At 50.0% G+C, this 16,792-nt stretch overlaps 1 long non-coding RNA gene across 1 annotated transcript; it reads right to left on the reverse strand.

Moving 5' to 3' along the window:
* Nucleotides 1-11,990: 11,990 nt before the first annotated feature.
* Nucleotides 11,991-14,971, reverse strand: LOC139828604 (uncharacterized). Its single transcript, XR_011740406.1, has 2 exons — nucleotides 14,778-14,971; nucleotides 11,991-13,366 (listed from the first exon to the last, which is right to left on the reverse strand). It is a non-coding gene; the product is annotated as an uncharacterized lncRNA (long non-coding RNA).
* Nucleotides 14,972-16,792: the final 1,821 nt, after the last annotated feature.

A 16,792-nucleotide genomic window follows, 5' to 3' on the forward strand; every position in this document is an offset into this window, starting at 1 on the left:
AGTTCTACTTTGTACAGTTGTGACCGCAGTTGCCGAGGAGGCGGCTCCGCGCTGCTGCGCGCCGGCGGCCGCGCTCCGGCCGCACTAGGGCCCGTCGCCCCGGGCAGGGTCGGGAGCAGCGGGCAGCAGAGCTGGGGAACTGCAGCCGCAGCCCCTGTTCCTCCCCCTGAAGCGCCAAAACTTCATTTGGTGCTGTTAACGCGGCTGCAGTTCCCCTTGGGAAACACGCGCGAGGAAGATGCAAATAACAATAATAGTAATTAGAAAAAACGGGTACAAAATTCGAGGCACTGTAAATGCAACTTGGTCATGTCTTCAGCTAGCGGAGTGTTATGCGTGGTAAGGAAAGGATGTGATGGTTGGCGTAGGCAAGGCACAAAGTGGGCACCCCAGAATGGAGCGTTGCTCAGCTTTTGTCTCTAGTATTACTTGTTGGTCACTGGATTTCACGTTAGCTAAGAGAGGAAGAAGGCAGGGGAAAAAATTGCCTGTCTGGTTGTGGCTTTTATTTGGTAACGGTATTTCCTAGGCTCAGTTTTGGCCTCCATCCTTGAATCCTGGTGTCCAGATGAAAACTCAAATTGCCAGACTAGGAGATGAGGAGTTTTGCTCGCTGCCTGTTTCTATAGTTTAGCTCCCTTTGTCCCTTTTATTTCTGCATCGTCGTGGTACTTGGGCAACACAGCAATTCTTGCAGATTCCCAGCCTTTTCTGTTTCTTTTACGCTAATGCAACGAGTAAAATATTCTAATTTTTTTTAGAGCTGTGAGCGTTTGCAATGCATCAGGGGATTATTCACGTGGTAACGAGCCCACATCCCCGCTCCCTCTCGCCTCGCTGGGAAAAGAGAACCAGGAATAAAAGCCCAATCGATATCGCGACTCCATTTTTTAAAAGCGAATCTTCACCAATTAACAGCAATAAAACCTGGCCCCTTTTTGAAGTGCTAACTAAAATATTCGAGGGGGGTAGTTGGAAATGTTGGTCCTTTTACAATTCGCATAGAGAAGGCGAGCTAATACCTTTAAACAAAAGGCACTAAGCCACACATTCAGGCTTAGTGAATTCAGCAACTTTTTATATGGGGAATTTGTTTGAGCTTGGATTTCGGAGTACGATGTGGAATATATGTTGTTGAAACCTGATCTCTCTTGGACAGATTCCTTACATCCATCCATCCATCCATCCATCCATCCATCCATCCATCCATCCATTTATCCGTTTAGCGAGGGTAACTCAAAGCATTTTACACGTATAGCTGATTTTATTTTTAAAGTGTTACTTGTCCACTGCTAATTTTAAATTCAACACATTCAATAACACATAAGCCATTATCCTGGGCTTTCGTTTATAGCAGCTGAAATGTGTAGCAGTGCTCATGGATATGTTTTCATTTTGGTTATTGAAGACCTTCTGGGTTCTCCGTGCTTCCCCGCTGGTGAATTGTTGTGTGCATTATAGCCAGGGTGATGCTCCATCCAAGAGCTCAGTGTAACGTTTCGCTAAACTTCCACAAAGCCGAAATGAACCCAAGGATAGGATTATAGTTTCCCCTGTGATTTTTTTTTTTTTACGGCTTTTTGAGGACTGGGGTGTTAAAATATTTTGCGGAACTGGAGAGGTAGATTAACAGGGTTTCTTGCCAAAGCTGGGAAGCTGGTATTACAGACTGTCCCAGGGGGAAATCGCTCACATTAACCACTAAATGAATATTTGACAAGGGCTCATTCGGGGGTATTATTACTACAAACGGGTCCCTACTGGACTTTCCAAGGGTCAAAGAGCAATGGTTCAATTAATTATTTAGACTGTTAGTAGATTTGATTGTAATAGCTGTACTGATTTCCGCAAGCGACAGCTTCTTGTGGTGGGGGACCTGGGGAGAGGCGCTCTGCCCCGCAGCCCCTGCTCCAGCCCCAGGCTGCCGGCTGCCGTCGGACATTTCTCTGCTGAAAACATATTTTTATTCCTTGAGATGCCCACTGGTGCCATGTGGGACAGCTGGGGTGGCGGTGGTGCCAGCAGCAGCGTGTTCTCTCTCCGGAATAATTCCTCGTCGTCTCCAACGAACAGCAGACCTGCATATCTGTCTCCGAATAGGAGGTAGATAGCTTGGCAATTTAAGTAGTATATAATATAGATCCCACTGAAAGAAAAAGGCTCATTACTGATAGGTGCGATTAGATACACTTCAGTTATTTAAATCCTGATCTAACTCAAATATTAAAATCTAAATCCTGCTTCGGTGCGTTCGAGATTTCCGAGGATATATGCAATATGCTAACATTCAGATGTCAGGAGAACTGTGTCTTTGCGTTTTTAACGCCAGGCAGCTTCGGCTGACACTGTCGTTTCAACATTTTTGTTGTTGGGGGGGGCGAGAGAAGGGAGGATTATTTTGTTTAATTTCTAAAACAAACATGTCCGCAGTAGTAGATACTAAAAAAAAAATGTTGGGAGTGTGCGATTAGGTGACAATAATATATGTTGAATGAATAAGAGATAAGCTGCAAGGGGGGAGAGGGAAGCAGTAATTATAAACCCAATTCATTCAGCTTTTCAGGACTTTTGTTGTGGGAGCTCCATTGACGGGCTTCGAGCTGCCAGTTTTCTCACATTAAAAAGAACTGATCAGCGCCTCAGGGGGACAAGCAACACCGCTTAACTGCATAGTGATGGGGTCCTCATTTAGAGCCATTACAACAAGAAAATTAAACAGAGCCTTTGTGTGCACCAGGTTTACTTTTCAATTGCTGACAGTTTATAGCTAACTGCTCAGAGATTGAAGTTTGATTGCGGTTTGACCGCCTGCTAGTTAGCACCACCGCTATTTTAGTTTTGGTAATTAAAACCAGTTTTGTTTTGTTTTGTTTTGTTTTGTTTTCTGACGATGGCACAGGGAATTGCAAGGTTTGGTACTATTTTGCTTTTGAGGAATCAATTCGCTTGGCGAGGATGTACAGCGCTGGACTGAGTGTGGGGGCTTTTTCACTTGCGAGATGAAAAGGAACCCAGGGACGGAAATTCTCGGAGCTGCACATTTCGCTGTGAGGAAGCGGGAGACAGAGCGCCATACCCCGGCCAACATTCCTCCGTACCCGGGACCGGCATCGCTCCGTAACCCGGGCCAGCATCGCTCCGTACCCTGGGCCGGCTCTGCCCGGGCAACGCGCCCGCACCCCGGCCGCGCTGGTGGCTTCGCTCCGCGCTTCGGAGCTCGCCGGAGCTGCCTCCCCTGGCAGGTGCCGGGCGGGTAGAGCGAGGGGGAACAAAGGAAAGCCCCAAACCTTGCCGTAGTGGTTTTTGAGCTTTGCTTCTGGAGCGCTCAGCGGATTTGCTATGTCTGAGCCCTGTGTGTGTGTACGTGTTTGTACCCGTGTGCGCCTGTGCGTGCAGGGGAGGGGGCGCGCCGAAAAGAGCTGTAATTTTTCATCATAATTTAGCAAGGCTGGTAGAGAGCCGGGCTCGGACACTTGCTGCCCGAGAAACTCCGTCCCCGCCGACCCGGCTCTCCCGCAGGAGACTCCTGCACAGCTGAAGACCTGTCGGCAGCAGCTCGAGGGGAGCCCGTTCTCGGGGGTCCCGGCCGGGGGCGGCCGCGCAGGGAGCGAGGCCGGGCCGGGAAAGTTTCTCCCGCAGTTTCTGTCCGGTGACTCCGACCGCGGAAACCAGCGCGGCGTGCCGACTCCCGAGAACTCTGCCATGTGGACGAGAGCTTTTTAGCGTGTTTTTATGTCTTTTTTTTCCTTATTTTTAAAAATACTCTTTTAGGGTGTCTATGTGTTTTGTTTGCATCCCCTTCCTCGCCCATAAAAGAGTCTCTCCATCCTCCCAAGTGCGTTTCGGACTCAAGTCACCCAGAGATTATCCCAAGGCCGTCGACCTCTTCAGGGGAGGGAGAGGGCCCGCACCTCGGGGCGGGGGCAGTCTCTGAGGGGCACCGCACAGGGCGGAGGACTGACAGGCCATTCCTGCGGGGCCCGGCGGAGCTCGGTCCCGCCAAAGTGGCGATGCCGCCGGTTCCTAGAGGGTCTGGGAGCAGCGGGACCCCGGCAAGCCGCGGGAGAGCCCTGCTAACCCCGGGGCGCGGAGCTGGGCTCTGTCCTCTCGGCTCCCCGACTCGTGTATCTCTCTCCGGAGCCCAGCACTGGGCACAGGGCTGCCCCGGCCCCCCCCGGCCGGGATGTGCCCCCATTCCCGGGCAGGCGGCGGAGAGCTGCGCTCTGAGCCGCTGCCCCGGAGGAGCAGGAGGGAAGGCCCGGCCCCCTGCGGGCTCCCCCGCCCCGGGACCTCGGTGACCCCATCGTCTCCGCAGCAGTTAGGGCTGATGACGTAATATGGGCGCGTTTTTTGTGGTGTTTTTTGTTTTTGGTTTTGTTTTTTTGTGGTTTTTTTTTTCAGAAAATCGTAATTAACGGAGGCGGGGGGGAGGGTGGGGAGTATGGCGGGGAATCCCACCGGGTACTGCAGGGAAGAAGGCTTTTGCAGAGGGTGCCTTGAGACACCTGCGGGCCTGATCCTGCCAACATGCCTCCACTCCGGCGGGGAGGCCCGGCCGGGCGAGCGGAATTAACTCGGGCGAGTAAGGACGCCCGGGGCCGGGCCCGGCTGAATTAGAAGCAAAACCCACAACACTCGGCAGGGCGGCTGGGTCGGCCGGCTGCTAGAGGGGCCGGGACTCGTCCCTGCGCTGTCCTCGGCTGCCCGGCTCCTGCCCGGGGTGCGGGTGCCACGGGAGCAGCTCTCCAGCGTGTCCTTCTGGCATTTCTTGGAATTATGGTTCCTTTAAGCTCTTACAAATTGCAAAAGTTGCAGAAGACAGAGAAATAATTAATGTATTAAAACAAGCAGCGAATTCCTCAGGAGGCACCTTATCAACTCCAGCCACACTGGCTTCATCCCTCCTCGTATGCTAATGCCCCGTGACGTCACCGGCGCCAGATTGAATGTGAATCAGTTATGAAATTATTAGTTTTAGTTTAAAAAGCAATCTGGCTCTCCCGCGAGTGGCGTTTGCGTTGCTGTGGGTGCTCGGTCCGTGTCCTCCCCGTGTTATGCACACACAATAGTTGCAACTTACCGGTCACATGAATCAATATTTCCAAAGCACACATCTGAAGTGGGGGTTGATGTAAAGAAACACACAGATTAATTGGGTTCGTTTCTGAAACGGTAGTATCTTTCTTATCGATACACACATTACACCCGAAAACAGACAATCGGATTTCCTCCTACTTTTCAGGTAGGCAAGAGCTCCTTGTGATTTATTTCTGTTAAGATCCCACTGAGGGGGTGTGATTCTTTGCCGGCGTCTGAGAAAAAAATCCCCAGGAGCGTTTGCTTTTGCTCCCAATAGAGAAAAATGGGCCAGAAAGGGGGGAAAATACAGATTTTTGTTTGTTTGTTTTTAAATAGTAAGATTTTGATTTTGGATTTTCAAAAGGAGAGCAGCCCAGCGGAGGAGGGCTAAGAGATCTGAGCGGGAACAATGGGAATTAACACCGTTTCAGTCGCTGAGGCCACTCTAATTAGTTGTCTGGATCCGGCGAGATCAAATACCTGAATTTAAAGCCTTCGGCTCGATTTCTTTTGCTTGCAAGTGCTTCTGTAAAATGGTTTATGAAGAAACCAAACTAAGCCTAAATCCTCTGGAGTCTCTTGCGAGGAGTTTTGCAGATAACAACTTTCTCCCCTGGTTAGGGTGGCCGGCGCGTCCCCTCCCCGCGGTGACCGCCGGTCCCGGGGCTGCCCCGCCGCCCCCGCCGCCTCTGGCAGGGCACCCCCGGTGACACCCCCGCCAGCCCCTCCTCAAATGCTTGAGGACACTTTGGTCTCTTTAGCCATTTCCCCGTCTCCCGAGAGCAGTCGGCTCTGCTGCCATGAATTATGAATAAACTTGTAGCCCTTTCTCCTGGGGACACCCGGCATCAGTCCCTCGCTCTGCTCCCGGGGGGCTGCGGGGGCCCCGGCACGAAGCCGTCCCCGGCCGCAGGAGGGACATGGCACTGGCCCCGGCTCCCACTTCCAGCAGCCCCGTGAGCAAAGAAAGAAAAAGTTATAACTGGCTGAGGAGTGAGTTTTCTGACTAATGAAATCCGAAATGAGTGGCGAATATAAAGCATTGTAAGATTTCTTCCCTGCCCCCCCGACACTGATTGGCAATACTCTTTTTTTTTTTTCTTTTTTTTTTTTTCCTATGTGTGTGTTGGTTTGAAAAGCAGTAAGAAATGTAATGAATTGAGTGCTGTCAGAGATGTCTTCTCTGTTGATGTGGTGAATGGCAGTAGCTCCCTGATCCAGTGCAGGTGCAGTAGAGCTGGGGAATAAAAGAGGGGGGCTCTCTGTTCAGTGGAAAAAGCACATTCCCTACAATAGACCACACACTGCCAGCCAGCACGGCATCAGCTCACACTCTCAGACTTTTTTCGCCTCTTTCCACAGTCCTGAGCTCACAAAATGGCTATACATTAGCACTAGTTAGGGTTTGCTTTTAATGAACAGTTGTGACTCCTTTTGACCAACATTTAAATCTGCTGTGCTCTCTCTGAAGATAGGTCTGTTTTGATCACAGGTTTTAAAAAATGGCCCGTTTCCTCACAAGGCAGCTCGTTCAGACCCATCAGTTGCATTTGATTGAGAAAAAAAAAAAAAGCTCTCGATTAATAAAACGCGTTTTCCAAGTGCTCCTAACAGGGAAACTTTTTTTTTTTTTAATATATATACATAATAAAATGGTGGGGGGAGGAGAAGAGACACTGTTTTTAAATGGATGAGATGGTCTAATCCTACACATGAGCGCATATTAATCCTGTTTCGAGATAACCTGTCTCCTTTTTGGCTTAATATATGATCCTTATACATGGATAAAAACTTTGCACTCTTTCTATTATTAGTTCGGTCCACATTTTTTTTTCCTTGCCTTAATTCCATCACTTTTTTGTTTGGTTGGTTTGTTTTCTGTATTTTGGGTTTTCTTTTTAAGTTTTGTTCTTGTCGGCGATCTGCTCAGAGGAGTCTAGATGGTTACACTTGGTTACTGAGGTTTTATTCGAATTTATTTCCAGAGCGAGGGTTCACTCCTCAGCCAAGGGGGCTGATTGATTCTGTCCCTCTCCGCCTCGCATTTAATGTGCCTCGTCCTATCGCGGCCAAGCCAATGAGCCGGGATTTTCATGGCATCCCACGGCAGCCCTTGCTGATTCCTCTTGCACCTATCCTGCAAGAAGTAGATTAGGCTCTTTTGGATATACTTGCTGATGCATTGCGCTGAGGAAAATTGCTCGGCGTTTGCTTATGAAAACCCATGTTACTGTGAAAGTTCTTTTTTTCCTCCTAATCGTGGTAACAAATAGCATCAGTTCCTGGAACATTTTGGCAAAGCCGTTCTCTGCCTGAATACTGCTAAACGGAAGAAGCTGACAGTTAACCAGTTATTACCTGAGCTCCGAGTAAACTTCCCCCCCCTCCCCGCCTCCAGCTGATAACAAAACCTGTTGGCAATAAATGACATTAGAAATAACAGTCAGATGGTGGTGGCTGTCTGAAGAACATTTTCAGGGGTCAGATCTTGTCATCCCGCGTACGAAAGAACGGATCTTGTATACACAGGAGAGGCGAGATCGTATGGATACGCCTATACGAAAAATATAGATCGTTTGCACTTTGTTTTCGGGATTTTTCAAACACGCCGGAACATCATCACCTGACAGCGCCGTATTTACTGCCAACAAGTTGTAGATCTCCCAGAGCCAACCTTCGCTCCGTTGCGTTTTAATAATAAAGGAAGGGGAGTTAGGGCTGTTCCGGGGGGTGCCCGGTTCCCCCCGGGCTGGATGTCCGGCACCGCCCGGGACAAGGAGGTGCGAACCACCCTGCTCCCCGCTCCGGGCTTCCCACTTTCTTTCCCCCGCGCTATTTGATAGCCTTTGTGTCCTATTGCTGCACACACCCATAATTAATCCTTCTTCTTACCGCTTACATCCTGGACCCAAGGGGCAACTCAAACCTATTTAGATCGCCTTGGTTGGTTGCACAAATTTAAGTGGCAAATGAGTTATAAACCTAATAACCGCTTTAATAAAAATAATTATTTGATTATGGCAGAGGAAATTTGCTGGAGTGCAAGGATGCGGCTGCGTTTGCATTTTGGTGGCGGTGAGGCTCGTCTTTGGATTGAACTCAAACGCCTTTTAAAAACATTGCTCTGAATAAAACAAAACAAAACACGCCCCAAAATCTCAATCCTAAACCCAACCTTACATCAACAAAAAAATCGCATCGATTCGCAGAGCGTTGTGGAACATTTCCCGTGATATTCGGAAGAATAATTAATTTGTAAACAGAAAAATCAATGTGAGATTTGGGTGGCTTTGAGTTAATTGAAAACAATTAACACGGGGGACCATTAATCACAAGCGCCGGTACCTCTCTCACTTCCCCCCCCCCCCCCTCCCTTTAAGGATGAAGTTTCTGCGCCTCTTTCAAGTGTATTTATGCTTCTGGTTTTACAAGGAAAAGTGAGGATGCAACAAGACCAGTCGCGTTGTCGTCTCTATACTTTTAACGCTAGCATATTGTTTGATTACTAATTCGAGTTAATATGATCTTTATGGCAACATAACAGTGGATAATTGGCCCTTTTTCTGAACAACAATGTAAATCACAATCGCTTTATTATTTAATAACGTCAAACGCTTCGTTGGATTGGCCCCGACAGAGAAGACCTTTTCTTTCTAGGCAGTGTTGTTGAGAAAGAACAATGCAGATCTAATTGTGGAGATTTCAGAAGTTGGCTCCTGTAAATGAACAGCTTAGATATGGAAGTTCCAGCAGATGTCTGCACTTTTCCCTGTGACAAACCTTGTAACCCCCCTTCCTCCCCCACTGCCCCGTCCTCCCCCCTCCCCGACTTATTGAAGATTTTTTGTCTTCACATCCTAGCAACAACCTAAATCTTCCAGTCGCAAATACACCCCTTTCGCCTCGTTGCTATACAGCCCTTCAGATGGCAGGCTTAAGCCTACACACCAAATTAGTGCTTGGCCCAAGGCGCGCTCACTCACTGTTCGTCCCGGGCCCCCCCATCAGCTGCGGCCTGGGGGGTGGAGGGGTCGACCCAGCGCGGGGGGGCCGGGAGGTTTGGGGCCTCGGCGCTGCGGTTCGCCACCTTCTTGCCAGCCCTGTAACCGTGCCGGGGGTTTGTTTTGCAACAGTTTGGAGGCAACTGCCGTGATGTGGCAGGGAAGGTGTCAGGGCCTGCCCGCTCCGGAGCGGGGGGGTGCGCGGCGGGACGAGCCCCCGGAGGAGCCCCCCATGTGCCACCCACTGCCCTGGAGGAATCCTGCTTGTCCGCTCCCATTGTACGGCCCAACTGACCCAAACACTCCCGGCTCCACTGTGGCAACAGCAATGAGCCTGCCCTGGGGGAGCACGGCTGTGGAGACAGGAATCCCCCCGGGATGGCTTCAAGGGAGAAGTTGTCGCGACTTCTGGCGGTGGGGACTCGCGTCCCAGCGCGCATCCGTTCTCCCGGCCTGATCCCCCGGCCCTGGGCTGCGCGCTCCTTCACCGAGCGCCCCGCGATTTTGGCACTGCGCGGGTTTTCCCCATGCGCTTGAGGCGACCTGTCTGGGATCAGCCAGTCGGGGCGGCCCTCAGGCATCGCCGGCCCCTCCGAGGGCAATTCCGCGGAGAGGAGTTGATTTAGCAAACTTCGGCGGGGGAGCGAAGGGAGCTGGCAGTGCTGCCGAGCTCCTGCCTCGTCCTGTCGTTCGCCCTCAGCCCAGACAACGCCCGCTTTGGTGGGCGCTGAGGGCCCCACCAGCGGGGGACCACTACCAGGGGTGTAAAGAAATGAGGCAGATACATCAAATTCTGGCTATTTTCCCGTCTTTTTGTGTTGTTTGTTCTTTTTTGCCTTTTTTTTTTTTAATCCCTCCTGAAAAAAAAAAAAAAAAGAAAAAGAAAAAGAGAGAGACACAAATTAGCTAAATAATCTTCCGCAGCAAGCGCGGCGAAGCCTCTTTCTACTCCCTCCTGGGGTGCTCCCACAGCTGCCCGGGGCAGGAGCTGCCACGTCGCAGCCGTGTGGGTCCCCGGTGCTGTATCTCGGGGCTCCCCACCCCGCCACCCCCCACGCCGGTCAGTCGGTCCATCGGCGGGGCACCGCCGCCCCAAAAAACGGGGGCACTTGCCACACACCTGCGACTGGGAGGGGTTTTTTTGTTCGTTTGAAAGAACCCACTCGAGGAAAGTATTCAAAACACAGACCCGACCACTGAAATTCCCTGAAACAGAAATCCAGGTTCAGTGCCTCGGGGTTGCCAGCCCTGCCTACAGCCATGGGAAACGGTTGATGAATCCGTGTTGACCTCTGAGTCTTTTTCTCCTCGAGTGGGTGGAAAAGCTTGATTTTTTTTTTTCTTTTTCTTTAGTTCTACCTTTCCTGGCTTATTTGCTTATTTTACAACTCTACTTTTCCCCGCTACCATCACCTGGCGGGGGAGCGCCAAGTGAAGCGGGGGTCTCCGGGGCTCTCCTGGCTGGCAGCGGCCGCCCCGCGGAGTGCCAAGGGTTAACCGCGCCCCCACCGCCTCTGTGCGCAGCGAGGAATGAAACTGCCGCGACTTTCCCCAAAATCCAAACCAGGAGACGCATCTCCCGGATGCCTGGGCTGCAGCGAGCCGGGCCGGGCCGGGCCGGGCCGGGCCGGGCCGGGGGCGGCCTTGGAGACCGCCACTCCCCTCTCCCCCTCCCCCCCTCCACCCCCCCATGAGCTCATTTCCATGTCCGCGCCTCCCGCAACTGTGAGAAAATCCGCCGGGACATCCAGCGTGCCGATGCGGCCCGGGCTGCCCCGGTCTCCCCGGTGACAGCGCCCGCCCGGGAGAGCCGCGCCGGCTGAGTTAGGGGGGGAAAACTAGAGATATAAAATAAAATTAAACTGCTCCCGGCATCTCGCAGGTGTGTGCGGCGGAGAGGGGGGGAGACCCGTAGCCACGCGTGTCTTCCGTGGGGCCGTGCTCCCTGAACACCGCCCTGGAGCCGTGCGCTGCTGCGGGGGGGAAGGTGCAAAACTGCCCGGGGACAGTCCGGGAGGGGGAAGGGAGCTCTGAACAGCCCCACACTTATCAATAACAAGATGTATAAATATCAAAGTGAAGGAGCCCGAGTAAGTCTTTCTAGAAGCGAGGAGGAAGCTTAAGCAGCTTTCTTTAATGGTGATTTGTAGCTCTGTAAGGGGCACGGATAGCAAATACCCTGCAGGTGCATGTTGTAACACTGCCATCCGGACTTTAATGTAGATTACTCTCCAACTCGTTTGATCGGTCCTTTGAAACCCTTTACAATTGCCTGTGACGAACCGCCAGTCTCAGTTTTTTTTTTTCTTTGAATAATGCCTTAAGGGTAAGTCCTCGGGGCTTTTAAAGATCTCCAGCACATTTTAAAAAAATCACGTTAGAATTTTACTTTAGAGCGTGGGTCCAAGTCTCTCAACTTGGGGCTGTTAACAGGCATATTTTAAATCATTAATCATCTACTAACCATCAACTTTACTTTGGAAGGAAGACACGAGGATCTTCTAAAGATCTCCAAACATTTCTATTGCTTTTGGATCATACCGTTAAAATTTAGGATGCAAACATCCCGTCCCTCCTGCTGAAGCCCTGGACCCGGCGGGTCTCCGGTGTTTAGGGGTAAATCTATGCTGAAGACCTTTCCTCCGGCTATCGAGAAACCCCCGGGGTGGGTTTAGGGAGCAAACCCAAGGGGTGATGTAGAGCAGAAACCGGGTCGGATGGCGGGAGAGTCGGCGGGGGACCTCTCCATGCATCCCGCCGGCCCTCCTGCACCCCGACTCTGCCCCGGGACCTCCACCCGCTGCTGTGTCCGTGCCTTGTAGCAAACAGTGGGAATTTTGGGGTTTTTTGGGGGAGGGGGGAGAGACAAGACTAAAGTATGCAGTAAATCCCGCAGATGTCTCTACTCTCTCCGCAAACAACGTTTAACCTTTAATATTCATTCGTTACTATGAATTTAAAAAAATAATTACTGAACTTTTGGCCCTTCAACTTCCACAAGCGGCGCTTTGTTTCTCTAAAATAAACTTGGGAGACGAGATCCCTCCGTATCAATCTAGGGATTTGAATTAAAGGCCCATTTGGGACACTTGAGACTACAAAGGGTTACACATAAATAAATGCCACATTTGCCTATTGCAAAAGTTTTCTCTGTCCTTTCTCAGTCACAACAGGGGAGGAAAAAGCCGTCGTTTATTATCTAGCGCTGGGCGGGAGCAGCCCCTCCAGAATGTGCTCTTAGATTTGGCCGGCAGAAGAGGGACTCCTTTTTTTTTTTTTTTTTCCCCCTCAACAGCAGCTCCTTTTGTTCTCCAGATCTCTTTCCCAATTTCAAGCTTCACTTGCAGATCCCAAGTTTGTTTGTTAATGACGCTATTACCATCTGGCTCGTCCTACTTTCCAAAAGATATAAATCTCCCCAGTTTCATTGCCTACATTATCATTTAAGTGCCACCATAGCTGGAAGAAAAATATGCTTTCAAGGCTGCAAATTCTCTTGCACCGAGTAACTTCCCTGGGTGCGGAGCTGCCGCCCGCCCCGCCGGCCCGCGGTCCGCTTGGCAGGGACGCTCCAAATGGATTTCACCTTGCAGCGATGCTGGGAGAGGGGGAGACAGCACGATTTAAGTTTTCCACCAGAAACTTAAGCGAACCTTCTGCCTCCCCCCGCCATCCGCCCCTTTTGTGGCTGTTTAATGCATCTGGCTACTTTAAACCGTTATCTTCGGCGGGGAGAGGGCAAGATGGGTTCTGCCCCTGGCAAGGTCCTGTTTTCCCTTATCCAGCGCGCACCCCCGTCTCTCTGCCATAATTACATATTCCATATGTGTGAATAAACCTTTCCCACAGGCGTCGTACAGTAAAGGGAAGAAAAGTTTGGGGTCCTCTTAGTGCAGTGCAGTTGCAGATTTGTGTGCGCTTAAGCATAAAGGGACGGGGGGAGGGCAAGAAGGGATGGGGGAGGGAGTTGGGTCGGTTTGTGTATGGGTTCCACAATGACTCTATTTATTCGCTGCAACCAGCCTGGGCAGATTGAATAGGCGAGAGAGAGACACTCAGCCTTCCCAACGCGTGGGCTTTGTGGGATCTAGTCCCCACTAGCAGATTTCGACTGCTAATTTCCCATTCGGCGGGGCTCTCCGGCGAGGAGACGCGGCCGGGTCCATCACCTCCGTCTCCCCCAAACACCACCTGTGTTTCCAGTCCTTAACCTCTCCATGCAGAAGTTTAACGCGGGGAGAAGTTCAAACCTTCATAGTTTCTTTGTTGGGTGTCCGGCAATGTTTCTGCGAAAAAAAAAAAAATTAGACAATTTGTTTAAACATATGTATGTGTACACACACACGATGTTGTCAAGAGAGAGAAAAAGGTACTCCTTCAATATGGGAAAGAAACGTAGAGATTTTTTTTTCCCCGAGTGATCTAATTGTTATAAATAATTATGGATGAAAAGAAAACTCACTTATTATGCACTTCTAATACTGTGACTGCACAGGAGAGAAAGGCGACCAAACCAGTGATTAATTAATATCGCACTGGCGTAGCTGTTTTCTCGCGAAAGGCCTTTTCCCCTCTCGCTGCTGCCGTGCTATCATTCCAGCTCGAGTCATGTGTAGCCGGGAAGGGATCTTGTTTATAAATTTATATGACGACCTTTTCTTTGTATGTGCTCTAAAGTTGATATGGACAAATTGCAGAGGTATACAATTTAAGTAGATGCACTTTTAATCACCGATCATTAAAATGGTTATGTTAAATATACTCAATTACATGCATGACTTCACCATAACAGTACTTTCTATTCTCCCAGCTGCTCACGTATTCCTTAACTATAGTCAGCAGAAGAAACTCGATTATGCTGAATCCATACATTTCTATGGATTTCATCAGCCTAATTAATGCTTCAGTGTGGTCCATGTGTCTGAATGGTCCCTTTGCTCTTACTTGGGTAAGGAGGCAGTGGTGGAATGCAGAGGGTCTTTCTTTCAAAGATACCCATGGGGGTCACTCTAGGACTCTAATGGCAAAGGTAGCAAGTGTTAAATAGCAGAAACATGCAGAGAAAGGGAAGGCAACGATGTAAAAAGGACATTGATACTGTAGGTATGCCCAACAGGTCAGTGATTATAATTAAAACGCTTCAAGAAGTAAAGGTAAATGGAAAGCTTCCACAATTTGCAGCGTGCCTGGTTAAAAGCAAACAAATCAGCCCACAGAAACGCACCTTGTTGATCCTCGCGGAACAAAAAAACCAAACCAAACAAAACCAAAAAAGTTGACAGCAGATTTTTAGCCTCTTCTGTGAACACCGCGTTTTGAATGCCACATCTCTTCTCTAAATTTGTCGTTGTCGAAATACAAAGTGTGAGGGAGTGGATGCCCCGCCGGGCAGAGCCGAGCGCTCCTCACTGCCAGGGCACCCCCGGGGCTCCTGCGGTCCCTCCGTCAGGGCAGAGACACACGGAGCTGGGAGAAGTCCTTCCTCTCCTTTCCCCAGCTTTCTCACGAAATGAAGAAGTGGTTAAAATAAATGGGATGCGTTGCAGCTCTAGTACAAACAGCCAATGGCTGCTTTTATAACACATCTTCCCATCTTAGCATTTAGTGGGGTACAAAAGGCAAGAGTGCTTCCTGCTATTCAAGCAACATTCTAATCGATGAGAAATGCATCGAGATGTATTTATTTTTTGTTCCCACCTGTTGTAGTAGAAAGCCGTCAGATCACACCTTTCTCTGGCTGCTGGGAGACGTGAGGGGAGATCAGGGAGCTCTCTTGTCACTCACTGCACTACCAAACAGGTGGTGACGGAGCCCGGACCTCTTGCCTGTTCCTCCACCGTGCACTCTGCAGCAAAATTGTCCTAACTTCGAGTCAGTGTCTTGCTACAGCCTTCATCCTTCAAGTGGAGAGAGAAAGCAGGGAAGATTTCAGATCTATAACCAAATTATAAGCTAGGAACTTTATGCTTGTCATGCTAATTTAATGACTTTTATAGTAAGTGTAGACTTTCTGTCTTTTGAAATTAGCTCTTCAAAATGCTTTGTGTAATGACAGACACTAGACATAAGAGACAAATGCACAAGCAATAGTGGGATAATAATCTGGCAAACACTGCGCCATTTAAAATGTAGAACGAAGTGCATTAAATCTCAGTGGAAATGTATATCCTTGTCCGATGCCATGCCTGGCCTCCAGAGTGACCCAAAAGCAGGGTGTCTTCCAAGAGCCTCTCTGCCTGGCTTCATCTGGAGAATGAGCAAATACCAGATGTTGAGTATAAAATGCTATTTCATACAGTGCAGTGCCCCTTTGCTTTCTGGTGCTGCTTACATATGTTTGAGTACCGTAAATACCCCTATTTTGACAGACTAGTTCTGCTGGGCCTGGCCCCTTACTCAGGTCCCAGAGGGGGGATGTACATGCTGCGGTTGCATCTATGACTCTGAATGTGCAAATCCCTCCATCCTTTAGAGCATTTCTGTGCTCCCATGTTATGAGTGGTCCAGAAATCTGTCCAAGAGATGGTCTTCATAACAAAGGCAGGGGTAAACCCAAAGCTATAGATGTATTGCAATCTGGGCAACTCACTCATTGCCTATAATTGTAAATAAGGTAAGTTCACACGACGATCGAGTAACGAGGGAACAAGAGGCCTATTTTAATCAGTTGGTTATCTCTCCTTGGTGGAGATCAGAGCTCCATCGCTCCTGGCCTTCCCATTGTGTCCCCCCTGCTGGAAATGACAGCTCCTTCAGAAATGAGCAACTTGGTCCCTGGATGGGATTTCAGCTCTTTTGCACTACACATGTACCAATTGTCATTTTACAGCTACAGCGAAACCTCTAAATTATATAAATGTATAAACTCGGCCTCATTAAATCCCCCCTTTTGGATAGCCTCAGGGTTGGAGAGTATATTACTCTAAGCCAGAGGAGACTTATATCCAAATGGGGATTGAAACGTAGTGACACTTAAGCACAGTCCTTGTCTCAGCTACAGAGGTTTTATTTTTCCCCTTTAGAGTGTTATAATATTACAAATGCAACAGTTTCCTTATGTCAAATCAAACGATCTGAAATCCTATTTCTTGATTCAGCCTACGGGTCCTTTTGTGGTGGGGACAAAAACACAAAGATACGATCAAACACCATAGCCTGACCAAAGAGAAATTTATTGTTCATCTGAGAGAGCTTCCTAATTTGAAGCTGAAACCCTTCCCTTCCAGAAAGCATCTGAACATGCTGCGTAAGTTATTCTCTTGTGCATGTGCCTGTGTGTCCGGATAGATTGGGGTGTGCAGAGGGACAGGGGACCGAGGGCAGCTATTTACTCCACAACTCGGAGCACGCTCTGCCCACGAGTTGTCTTTTCCACCCAAGCCGCTATAAAAATAAACGTTTCGGTGGGAAATCTGTGCCCACGCGGGCTGCCGCTGCTGCCACCGCATCCCCACCCGCCCGCACCGTGAGGCGCCGCGGCCCAGGGGGACGACCGGGGAGGGGGGCTCTGCCCGGGGCCCTGGACGACCCCCCCGCGGAGAACCCCGAAACGGCTGAACTGAGCCCCCCCACGCCACGGCGCTGCCAGCTCTGGTGACTGGGGCACGGCAGCTGCGGGGATCGCCCTGCAGAGGCCCGCGCGAAGCCCCCCCTAAAGTTGGGTTTGCCGGGAGGGGGTCGCCTTCCCCCTTTTTCCAGCTCTCGCAAGAGGG

This window comes from Patagioenas fasciata, chromosome 9, assembly GCF_037038585.1.
Source record: "Patagioenas fasciata isolate bPatFas1 chromosome 9, bPatFas1.hap1, whole genome shotgun sequence".
In the NCBI taxonomy this organism is placed as follows: Eukaryota; Metazoa; Chordata; class Aves; order Columbiformes; family Columbidae; genus Patagioenas; species Patagioenas fasciata.